This window comes from Patagioenas fasciata, chromosome Z (genome assembly GCF_037038585.1).
Source record: "Patagioenas fasciata isolate bPatFas1 chromosome Z, bPatFas1.hap1, whole genome shotgun sequence".
Lineage (NCBI taxonomy): Eukaryota > Metazoa > Chordata > Aves > Columbiformes > Columbidae > Patagioenas > Patagioenas fasciata.
The window spans coordinates 81274224-81286462 of NC_092560.1; positions in this window are offsets into that span (position 1 = coordinate 81274224).

A 12239-nucleotide genomic window follows, 5' to 3' on the forward strand; every position below is an offset into this window, starting at 1 on the left:
AAGGAGGGAGGGAAGGAAGGAAGGTGGGAAGGAAGGAAGGTGGGAAGGAAGGAAGGAGGAAAGGAAGGAGGGTGGGAAGGAAGGAAGGTGGGAAGCAAGGAAGGTGGGAAGCAAGGAAGGTGGGAAGGAAGGGGGGAAGGAAGGAAGGAAGGGGGGAAGGAAGGAAGGGGGGAAGGAAGGGGGGAAAGAAGGAAGGAAGGAAGGAAGGAAGGAAGGAAGGAAGGAAGGAAGGAAGGAAGGAAGGAAGGAAGGAAGGAAGGAAGGAAGGAAGGAAGGAAGGAAGGAAGGAAGGAAGGGGGAAGGAAGGAAGGGGGAAGGAAGGAAGGAAGGAAGGGGGAAGGAAGGGGGGAAGGAAGGAAGGGGGGAAGGAAGGAAGGAAGGGGGGTAGGAAGGAAGGGGGGAAGGAAGGAAGGGGTGAAGGAAGGAAGGGGGGAAGGAAGGGGGGAAGGAAGGGAGGAAGGGAGGAAGGAAGGAAGGAAGGAAGGAAGGAAGGAAGGAAGGAAGGAAGGAAGGAAGGGGGGAGGGAAGGAGGGAAGGGGGGAGGGAGGGAGGGAAGGAGGGAGGGAGGGAGGGAGGGAGGGAGGGAGGGAGGGAGGGAGGGAAGGAGGGAAGGAAGGAGGGAAGGAGGGAAGGAAGGAAGGAAGGAAGGAAGGAAGGAAGGAAGGAAGGGGGGGAGGGAAAGAAGGAAGGGGGGGGAGGGAAGGAAGGAAGGGGGGGGAGGGAAGGAAGGAAGGAGGGAGGGAAGGAAGGAAGGGGGGAGGGAAGGAGGGAAGGGGGGAGGGAGGGAGGGAGGGAGGGAAGGAGGGAAGGAAGGAGGGAAGGAAGGAGGGAAAGAAGGAGGGAAGGAGGGAAGGAAGGAGGGAAGGAAGGAGGGAAGGAGGGAAGGAGGGAAGGAGGGAAGGAGGGAAGGAGGGAAGGAAGGAAGGAGGGAAGGAAGGAGGGAAGGAGGGAAGGAGGGAAGGAAGGAGGGAAGGAAGGAGGGAAGGAGGGAAGGAGGGAAGGAGGGAAGGAGGGAGGGAGGGAGGGAGGGAGGGAGGGAAGGAAGGAAGGAAGGAAGGAAGGAAGGAAGGAAGGAAGGAAGGAAGGAAGGAAGGAAGGAAGGAAGGAAGGAAGGAAGGAAGGAAGGAAGGAAGGAAGGAATATGCATTTTTTTCTGACCAACTCTCTCCAAAAGCATTTAGCAGGCAAATACCAAAGAAAATTAAGCTTAATGGCTTGGGCTTTTCAACAAGCAATTCATACAAAAATCTCAGCAAAAGCAAAACGTTATTCATTCTGGGGTTTGGTACATTTTTTTTTTTTTTTTACACATTCATGGTACAGTTAATAATCAAAGTTTTTCAGAACAAAGTACATAGGGGAGATGTTGGTTTTTTCACTTACTCAAAACTCAGTGTTCAATCTTGAGCAGCTTATTTTTTTGAGCAGCAATATTGATGTAAAGTATGGAGGAAAATTACCTCCACAGAGTGATTGTTCATAATTGGGATTTACTGTTGCTGAGGATAGAAATATGTATTTCACATTAATTAGAACTGGCTTGTAATGGTTTGGAGTTTATTTCCTTGTAAACTTTAGCATGTAGACTTTGCAGTTTCCTCAAAATCTTGATTGAGAGAGTTTGTCATGGCAGAAAGAATTTCAGGAATCAAATGAGGTTATCTGGAAACGGAGATAGGATTTGCTTTTAGAGAATTCAGTGATGCACTGTCATTGCTGAGAGCTCAAAGTGCCCAATTTCAGCACTAAATGATGCACAGTGAGGTGGGAAAAACATTAATCCATTGATGACAGAATTAGGAAAATAAGTCTATGATCACTTTGTGCATGTTTTAAAAGTCTTTAGTCCAGCTATCAAGTCTGTGGACTCCAAGAAAAGGTCAGATATGACTACTACTTAGTCATGGCACAGTCTCAGTAATTTTATTCCAGACTCAAAGGGTCTGTTTTAAGTTTCCTTGTGTTCCATATGGAAAGTAATATTCTATTTGTGATTAACTGAATTACCCATGGAATTTTTTCGTATGCAGTGAGGTAGCAATAAAAATGTACCGTTCAGCCTATTCAGGCAGGTACTCCAAGTCGTAGGTCTGGTATAATATAAGCAGAGAAAATAAGCATTAAAAACGCTGATGTCTCCAGACCTAAGCTGTTAGCACAAATGCAGTTCCATCAGCTCTTTATAGATTCAAGAAGTAAGTGTGACTAGCACAGACATTTTGTTGTGGAAGTGCATGGAGCAACACCATTTCTTTAGGAATTTGGAAAGCAGACATTCACAAGAAGCTCTGCATGGAGCCAACTCATGCACAGCAAGGTCGATGCTATGCTTGAGCACAAAGATAACGTTAAACCTAAGTTGCTACACCTTACCTCTGCTCCAAAGTCCCCAGAACTACCTAGTTAAAGAGAAACATGCAGATACCCTAGTTCTGCATGGGCCTAACTTGTACCCTCCATGCTGATTAACTTGGGCTCTGAGCATCACAAGAAAGTGGCTATCTGATCTTGAAATTGCCTTGGAAGCAGTATGCTTTCATGTAGTTTTGTGCCAGAGCCAAAGCTTTTCTGGACCCAGGTGGCTGTCACTGCTTCTGTCAGACTTGAGCTGTCTGTGAGAGTGGGATTCATCTCACAACATTAGATCTCTGCACTACAGACATCTACATCTCAATTAGTCACCCTTGTCTCCCTTTATAGTAAATGGAAAGAAACAAGCACGATTCACCTCATTCTAAAACAGACATCTCAAATGGGGATGAATCACCCCTCTCTGGTGTCAGTTTTGCTCAGGCAGTGAGAGGAAACAATCAAAACACAGGGCTGGTACCAGGAAATAAATTAGAACTTGAGAGTTAATGAGTTGTAACACCTCATGAGAAGGGTCTCTATGAGACATACAAGTAAACAGAGATCAAAAAACACCAAGCAAACAAAAACACCCTACTTATTTATGATCATGTGGCAACTGATTGGGAAACGCAGGAAGTAGAGTATAACTCCCAGCCAGGAATAAAGATAGACACTTTAGCCTTGGTTTCAATATTAATGGTGATACCATTGTGTTCAATCAATGATCTGTATGCACTTGCCCACTCCCAAAGCAAGTTGCTAAGTGTGTTTCACATCTCCAGTATCACAAGATTAATTGAGTTAAATAAGATGCATAGAATGTTGTAGGCTATAGTGATCAACCTTAGTTGCATTTCTTGTTCATTATTTATTTTCTTTCTGGTGATTTACTAAAAACTGTGAAGCATAGTGATAGCAGCATCCCATGGCTCCTACAAGCTAAGCAATTTACTTCATCTCTCCATTCACTGATTTGACAGACTCAAAAAGTGAGTTAACAATTCTTCTTTCTTTTTTGTACGGCAGTTTTTCCATTAAAACAAGTTTTAGAAGAGAAAGGTGTTATATAATACTATATTGCAGCTGGTCTTTCTCCCCAAATAGCAGCAAAGTGCATTTTTGTTCTATTCAAATGAGAAAACGTATGCAATTAAGTCTGGTTGTTCACAAACTTCATGGTTTTGGGCAGCATTTGCATCTGACCTATGTAACATCCACCAGAAGCTTGTGGAGTCCTGTTGTCTAAAATAACAAAAATCAATGTGCAGTGAAAAAGCATTCTTCTACAGTTTGAAACACGGGCAGTTAGTGAAGGATACACAGTGTGATGCCCTCATTTTCTCAAACTGCAGCTCTTTAAAGCTTGCATCTCCTGCCTTTGCTGTTGACATTCAAATTGACTTTTTGCATTTCATAACGGCAATTCCTGTCTTGCTTTCCACTTTATCTGCCAAACCTACTGTTGGGTCTTTCTCGGAGGCACAAGAGTCAGGGGTAAAGCTGACTGAAAATGCACCACTTATTTCAGTAATTTTGCAAAAGTACAACCCAGTATCAGCAAAACAAGACAGGACTTGGACTGCCGTTGTCATTTACTTTCTCATCAATTGCTCAATTTTCTGACAAGCCTTAGCTTTCAGCCATTAAAATAGTAGTAGTAGTAGAAGTGATAGTAATAATGCAGTCCACTAAGAGAAATAGCAACTTTTCAGCCCTTTAGACAGGAAAGCATCATGTTGTTGTCAATGAAGTCTATCTTCTCCACATAACCCACGGAAATGTCCCCAACACACCGCTCCCAAGCTACAACACTGCCAGGGTCTCTTGTCTGCATATTCTCCAATATCCTTACTTCTGCAGGATTGGCACGATTTCTTTTTTTAATCTCAGGATCTGCTCTCAAAATTCACTGCTGTCAGTTTGAGAAAGAATCAAACACAGAACAGGAAGTTTTTTGAAATCCAAATGCTGTGGGAGGAGAGGCTGCACTCTTACCCGGTGAACACTGTCCCAAAGGAACAGGTTTCTACTTTGCAGCATCTCGCAAAATTTGTTGTTCTACAGAAACACCTGCTGGCATTACAATCCCTGGCTCTGCACATCTGTCAGTCTGCCCTACCACGTGGTTTCTTTGGGCATGAAACAGTCCCTTTTGTGTAGCTGGAAAAAGTTGAGCTTGCCTGGCTCTATAACAAATATCAAGTAGGTAGATTTGGGATCAGAAACCACATAAACACTATTTTTGCAGATTAACCAGGCCAATTGTCATGTCAACACCACCACCCTCTATCCAAACAATCCCATTGACCTCAGCAGAGTGTAACTAAGAGGAGAATTCAGCCTCAGAGCGTATCCCCTATGGCTGTACCACAGTACATAGTTATTGCTGTTTGTTATTTTATATTGCAGTAGAACCCACAGGATCAAATAAGGATTGGGATCCCTACTGTGCTAGGTGTAATGCAAACATACAAGCAGTCATGGTGCTTGCACTAAAGAGCTTACAGCCATGTCTCTTAGGAGAACATTTCTGCATCTAGAAGAGACTTCTCTATTAAGAGCTGTTAATTGCTTAATTCAGCCTAATTTTTTTCTCTGCTTAGTTTCTTCTGCTACTCCTGCCTAACCCCCCTAGACCATCCTTAATAATTCTCCTTCCTTCACAGTATCAGTAGCTTTCCTCACAGTGTGAGCAATTATTATTTGCCCTCTTCTTGATTGTCTCATCAGATACTTCTTTCCCCATTACTTTCTTATTTTCAATCATTTTCTTGCAAACAACCATTTCTCTTAGTTCTTTTTATTTTAGTATCTTTGGATCATTTCCATTGGAGTGTGGGTGAATGACATGAGAGTTGTGCCTCCTCCCTGGGCCATGATGTTGCATTTCCTTATAGGACTCCCCAAAAGCACATTCACACTCTCTGTTACTCCCTTCACCTGTTTTTTACTACCAGAGAAATGTTTCATTGTCACCCCACCAGTTTCCTTCACTGTTATTACAACCCAAATATCACGTCTTCCATTTACTGAATGCGTTTCAGATTATGCCCTGGTGCATGCCTCTCAAGAGGCATCAGATGAAGTTTTTTTTTTTTTTTCCACTGTTACAGACTGAATCTCGTTTCACTGTTTCCTGCTCATATTTCTGAAGTCTTTAGATCCCTTTGTATAACTTCTCCACCTCTGCTGTAATCTGCACACAGAAATCTCAGCAGACCTTGCTTTTTTGTTGCAGCTACAACTTCAAAAGATTACAAGCTTACAGGAGAAGGTTTGACTCCTTTAAGTTACATGTAACTGTAATTGCAATACTCTACTCAATGGCCAGCACTAGTGTCTACTTCACTGGTTTACTGCTGGTCCCATTCTAAGGGGCTTTTTTAGAAATGCAATGCTTAGGTTGCTTTTTTCTTGTGTCGTATACAGTGCTGAAGTAGCAGTCATGATAGTCCATGAACAAGTTAATGTTGTGTTAAATTAAAGTTCACCATAAAAATTTCTTTGAGAAATAATATTCTCCAAACACAACTGCTTTCTAGTCCCATACTTTGTAAGGATAGAACAGGGCAGGATAGGAATGTTGCATTTTTTCCCTTCTTTCTATAGATTTGTAGAAGATTGAAAATTTGTCAGACAACCTTAGAATTCTAGATCTACTTAGGTTGCAAAAGACCTTTTAGATCATCAAGAGTAAGATGAACATGGATTATGGCTCTGCTGATGGGCAGTAATAGTTAAGATATAGTAACTTAACCCTGAGCCTCATCTCTTAGAGTGTCTTGGCATCCAGAACACCTGGGATAAACAGACAGAGAAAATTAGATAACTGGTATTAGGTAGGAAGAGTTTTTACAGTGCATGGAAACAGAAAGAGATTGTGCCAAGATATTTTCTCCTACTCTACAACACCACTAGAAAAACACAAAAGCAGTGACTGAACGTAAGTCTCACCTTACCTATCTTCAGATAGATTGCTACCTAAGTCCACTACCTTCTCCTTGATGTCACTGGTGACAATTGAGTATGTTATTGTGAGATTGTGACTTCTTAAAAAATGAAATAAGGAATTGTCCAGTTAATTGATGTTATTTTTATTTCAAGCTAGTAGACTTAAACTAATTTATACCTTTAAAAGAACTAGTCAACATTGTGTAGCTTCCTTGGTCTTCGGACAAGACAATAGAACTTTTCTCTGAGATACATTAATCAATTCTATATGACGTAAGGGTTATTTGTAATGATTAAAAATAAACTTTAATAACGATGTTTACTTATAGGATCTCTTCTGTTATCTTCAGACTCTTAGGACACCACAGCAATCTTGTGCTGGGAGCAGTTTTGAACATATTGCTTCAAGAAAGATATGGTCTGGATATAGTGAATTCAGAAAAGATAAATAAGAAGTGACATCAGAAGAGGTCTATCAAAATGACCTAAACAGAAAGACTGAGTTAATTCAGGTTGTTCAGTGTAGAGAAGATAGCCTAGGGGTGCTGCCGGTAGTAGCATACACGTTTGTAGCAGACTGTTGCTGAGGAAAAGGGAACAATCTGTTCTTGATGTTCCTGGCAGGTAGGGCAAGAGATAATTTCACTACTAAGTTGAAATGAGATTTAAGGAAACTTGTGTCAATCAAGAGAGCAAAGCAATGGAATTTTGTGGGGTATGAAAGGGGATGAAACTACCAATGCAAGTACCCAGTAGCCATATGGTGCCACCAGTAAGTAATTTAATTCATAAATAATGTCATTAAAAATTGAGATCATTTTCACAGTAAAGAATTGTATATTGTAAATAGCACTTCAGAATCTGCCCCGAAGTTAACAGAGTGAATCTATATCTAGCTTTGTGCATTGTTCCCTAATCACAAATGTCTTTATATTAGCTGTTTATTCATTTAAATCCATTCACATTAGACCTGACCACCTTTTGCCACAGCTTTTCCTTTGGGATTTTTTAACTTACTCTTCAAATCTTTTTTTGTTTCCGTAGGTGTCACTAGATTTTGCATTAAAAAAAATATAAAATTCTTGTAAGCACACTGACTTCTTATCCAAAGACGCAGCCCTTCTCGTCCTGGTCCATGGCTACCATAGCCTTTTTTTGAAGATGAAATCTGAAAGGGAGAAACAATGCATTGCTAGCTGAGAAGCTGACAAAGAGCAACTGAAACAACAGATCCCCTGACAAGTTGTTTCAGGTTCAAGGTCAATCAGATATTTTGCAGTCAAATAAGATTCTCAGTCCCTGTGTGCAGCCCATCAGATCACCCAGTTTTCTTATCTTCGTTCTGCCTTTGCTTTAAACAGCATGTTAGTGGATACTGCAGTGACCCTTTCTACAAGAAAACTCTGGGGAAGAGTGTCCTTCATCACAATGACTCAGGTTCATTTGTTTTGTCAACAGACCACAGTGTTTTTGAGGCCGCTGTGGGAACCACAGGGAAGATGCTACAAACACAATAATGTGTTATCTGGGGAAGCATTTAAAGATAGCGAGGGAGTCAGATGTCACCAGGACATGATGCTTCTCGTTTCTATGGTGAGATTGAGCAAAAGAAAATAATCCAGGAAAAACACCCAGGTGCACTCACTCTTTCCCTTTCATTATTCTATGTATCAGTTATGCCAAGAAGGAATTTAAAATAATTGTTTTAAACTTTATGAGTTTTAAAACAGCTTACTGCTGACAAATAGTGTCATATTCTTCCTGTCTGTCTGCCTGAATTTCTAAAGCTTCTATTTGCACGATATCTATTTTGGCACCTGCATATTGACAGTAATGGAGAGTGATAGTTATCTGCAGACAATGCAGAGGCACTATGAAATTCCCCACTGTCTCACCAGCCCAGGTAGATCAGACATGAAATAGACTGGTCACCTCTGGGGGAAGGGGGAGAGGGTATCTCACTTTTCTCTGTCTTTCTATAATTGGCTTCTTCACTGCCTCTCCTGATTTTTCACAAGTTATATCTCATTAATGGGCACAGTCAGGGAAAGAACGCAGCACAAAACGGAGCTCTATTGTGCTTTCTAACATTCACCTTCTGGTGTAAAATGTAGATTTTAAAGCAATGATGATGCTTTTTCATTTCTGCTGGGATTTTCAACACAACTGCCACTTTCCAATCATTAAAATTCAGAATAATACTTGTTTACAGTAATATCTGAACTTCAGCCCTGGAAACACTTCTTAATGGACAGTTTTATAAACAAAAAAAAAATCTTTTTGGATGAATGAACATGATCACATTAAACAAACTTTTATAGTCAGAAATAACATTTTTACTAAGGCAGATCTTCAACTAAAGTCACCAACACTCTTCTAATTGAATAAACTGAGCCTCTGGCCTGTACAAAATAATGCTGCATCAAAAGACTTTTCCCTCTAGTTCTATGTAGCCATTCTGTGATCTAAACATCATGGGGTTTTTTTCCATTTTTTTCAGTAACATGGACTTTGTTGCCCTTGAATATTATCACACATCATGTTCTGTAAGCCCAATACTTCTGTTTAGTTTGGACTGTGTAATGAAGGACAAACTGTTCAAATTACCAATCACAATTTTTTAAAATTATGCCAGAGCTAGTAAAAGTCCCAATACTGACTCACATTCACAAGTGTTGGTGTGGCAGAGAAGAAAGGAATTAAGAGATCATCAGTCTTAGTTTTTGTCCAAGAGAAAAAGTATATTTCTGTATATAACTTGAAAAAACCACACACATTGATAGATACTATCTAACTCAGTCACTTAAAAAATACACAAATACAAAGATAATCACACAAGTTTGGAATCTACATATGCCAGACCATCATGTCCATTTGTTTTCATTTGCTGTTTTTAGATAATATGTATTACTATCATTCTTTATAGTGTTAAATATTATACTTGTCAGCTGAAGAAAATTCTTGCAGTCATATCCAGTTCTTTCCAGTTTTTAGGTAGCTCCAGTTGGATCAGAATTTAAGAAACTGTGATTTCACAGTAATCCCTCTGTGGGCTTTTCACACAATATGTAAAGCAGTTTAATGTTCTGATCTTTATGACCGGGGTGCCTCATGGTATAACCCACATTATGTAAGAGTTCTGGTTAGCACTTTATAACCTCTTCCTTTGGGTACCAGTTTATATAACGACCTCTGAAAGACCAGTATTCACCTTATCTCCTTTTACTCTGGGTAGAAAGAATGTTTATTGGATCTTAGATTTCCTCTGCTCTGACAAGTTACATAGAAATTGGTATATTTTTGTGAAAAAAAAAAAAAATGAAAGAATTACTGAAAGTTTTTTTTGTCTCATATGGTGAGAAAACAACTTGGATAAACACATAGCTCTCTGACTCAGGCACTACATGATGAGTCAGGATAAGATAAGACAAAACAAGACAGAACAGAAATCAAATGAACACCAAGAAGTTTGCTGGCTTCCCAGTGACACAGCCATTTTTATCTCACATCCGTTAAGCTTTCATGAGCACAAAAAACAGGCTGAAGTCAATCCACCCATGGATTTTCAGCATATTTGTGATTTTCACACAGCTATGCAAAATGTAAATACTTTATAATGTCTGTGTAGAAAATTTGTGAAGAAACAACACTTGTCACTGCCTGGAAAACACAGAATTAATGTAACATGAATTCAAGGTTAGAGCTTCATTCTGCTCAGGGTGACAGAAATGATAGACTTCTAGAATTAAAATAAATAAATAAATAAAATTGAAATAAGTTGTCTGATTGGCTCACAAAGACTGAGGTGGAATTTGTCATTATTTCAATATAAATATTCATTTAATCTAAAATTCCCATTGGATTTGTACTTAGTTATTGATACAAGTCTTATAAATGCTAGGACACTGCACGAGTCAGCCTTTCTTGACTTATTTATGTACTCTAAATATAGCAGTCATGCATCAAATTAGAAGTACATTTATAAATAATTTATAGAGGATGAATAATGGATTCTTAGATGTCTTAATAAATGACTTATCAATCATTATAGAATCCAAAGGTCAGAGGTTGCTTCTAAACATGGCAAGTAAACTGCATGAATACTAAGCTGTCCAGAAACCATCATGCTGGAAGGTACTTGTAACTATACAGATAACCATTTATATCCATAACATGCATATAACTAGACTTGGTGTATTATACAATAAGAAAAAAGATGCAAAACAGAGACATTTATTGTGTATGTTCCTGTAAACAATTAAACTGATTCTTCAAGGTGTTCTAAAGCAGGAAGAAAAAAAGAGCTTGAAAATGATCAATGAACACAAGGACAGAGCTCTCCTGAAAAACATATTTCTATTTTTCAACTAATTTATGGAAGACACTCATCATTTGCAAATCTTTTATTAGCAGCTTCTTAGTATGTGATTAGTGTGACAGGTGATATAGGTTATTTTTGCACTGTTACTACTCAGGATTCCTTCAGAGATCTATGTATATCAATAAATAAGGAAGCCTGATTTCCTCATCAGGAATTTCTTATGCTATATGAAACTTATTCTTTAGCACATATAATCATCAGCTGATTCACAAACCTGGGACTAATAGCCAACATGAAAAATTGAAAAGAACTAAAATGTCTGATAAAGAATGTTGTAGGATTGCCATCTGACCCCAGATTTTCAAGGCATGAAAGCTGTTGCGTATCTAAGAGATATTTTACATGACCATCCTGTAGAACAATATGATCTTCAGTGTATTCTTGCCCAGCAGAGGAAAGGACGAATATTACACTCTCTGGTGACCTTCAAAGCCTTGTCTCTGAATGGCAGGTCATATATATTGCATAACATTGACTAACTACTCTTGAAGGTCTCGTAAGAACCTAGTAATGAAAAGCAAAGCCAGACACAGACAAGAAGATGTACAGTTTTTAGAAAAATTGAAACTTTACAATTATGGTTGGTTGTCCATTTTTCTTTCTAAATTAGTAAAGTATCTATAAGATTAAATTAGTTTTATCATCTGTTTTTAATAAGATGACAGAATTAATTAATTGTCCAGTCTTCCATTTGTTTTTCTTAAACCATGAGCTGTTTCCAAAAGAGTTTAAAAGTCAAAAAGTCTTTAAGACTGTTTCAGCACATTAAATAATCCAAAGGAAAAACCTGAAAGACAACTGGATGTGTCAGCTAAACAGTTTAAGCTCTCCAGCTTCTAGTCTCTATAGGCAGCAATTACATTTTGAAGGAAAATGTTTTACAATTGTAATTACACATAATAGGAGGAATGTATTTTTCCCTTTATCCCACTCCCATGGTGAGTCAATTTAATTTTTAAATACAAGAGACATAATTGATTTTAGCCCTAGATTAGTACTGAAAATGATCTATATGTGCTCTCACTAATGGAACAAGAGAATTGGCATTCCTCAGGGACCTTAACCCAACCCCATTCATGGCAACAATTATTAGACCCTGACAGGTTAGCTACTAGGAAGAGGGGGGCATAGAATACCCTGCTGATTAACAATCTAGTGAAATAATTAATGTTATGCTCTTCTCATTTAATTATGGATTATTCAAAAATATATTATTACTAGAGACCACAAAGGGAAGTAGTTGTGCAGTTTTGACTTCATCTGTGCTGCTCAAAAGGGCTTTTGTAAAGGGTTTAGGGAAACCTCTCACTTTGACTTACTTCTGAGCATATTTTAAACAAATGGGGAGATTTTACACTTTCATTGGGACTTGATACAACACCTTCAGAAATAGAAAGTTTTACACTGATTTCAGTAGTATTATATCAGGCTTGAATGTATAAGACTGTAGTGAAATATCAAGGCCACATGTTCGCTTGATATATTAAAGGGTGAATGATCATCAATGATGTACATTGTTCAGTTTCTAATATACTTTTCTTACTAGGTGTCATAA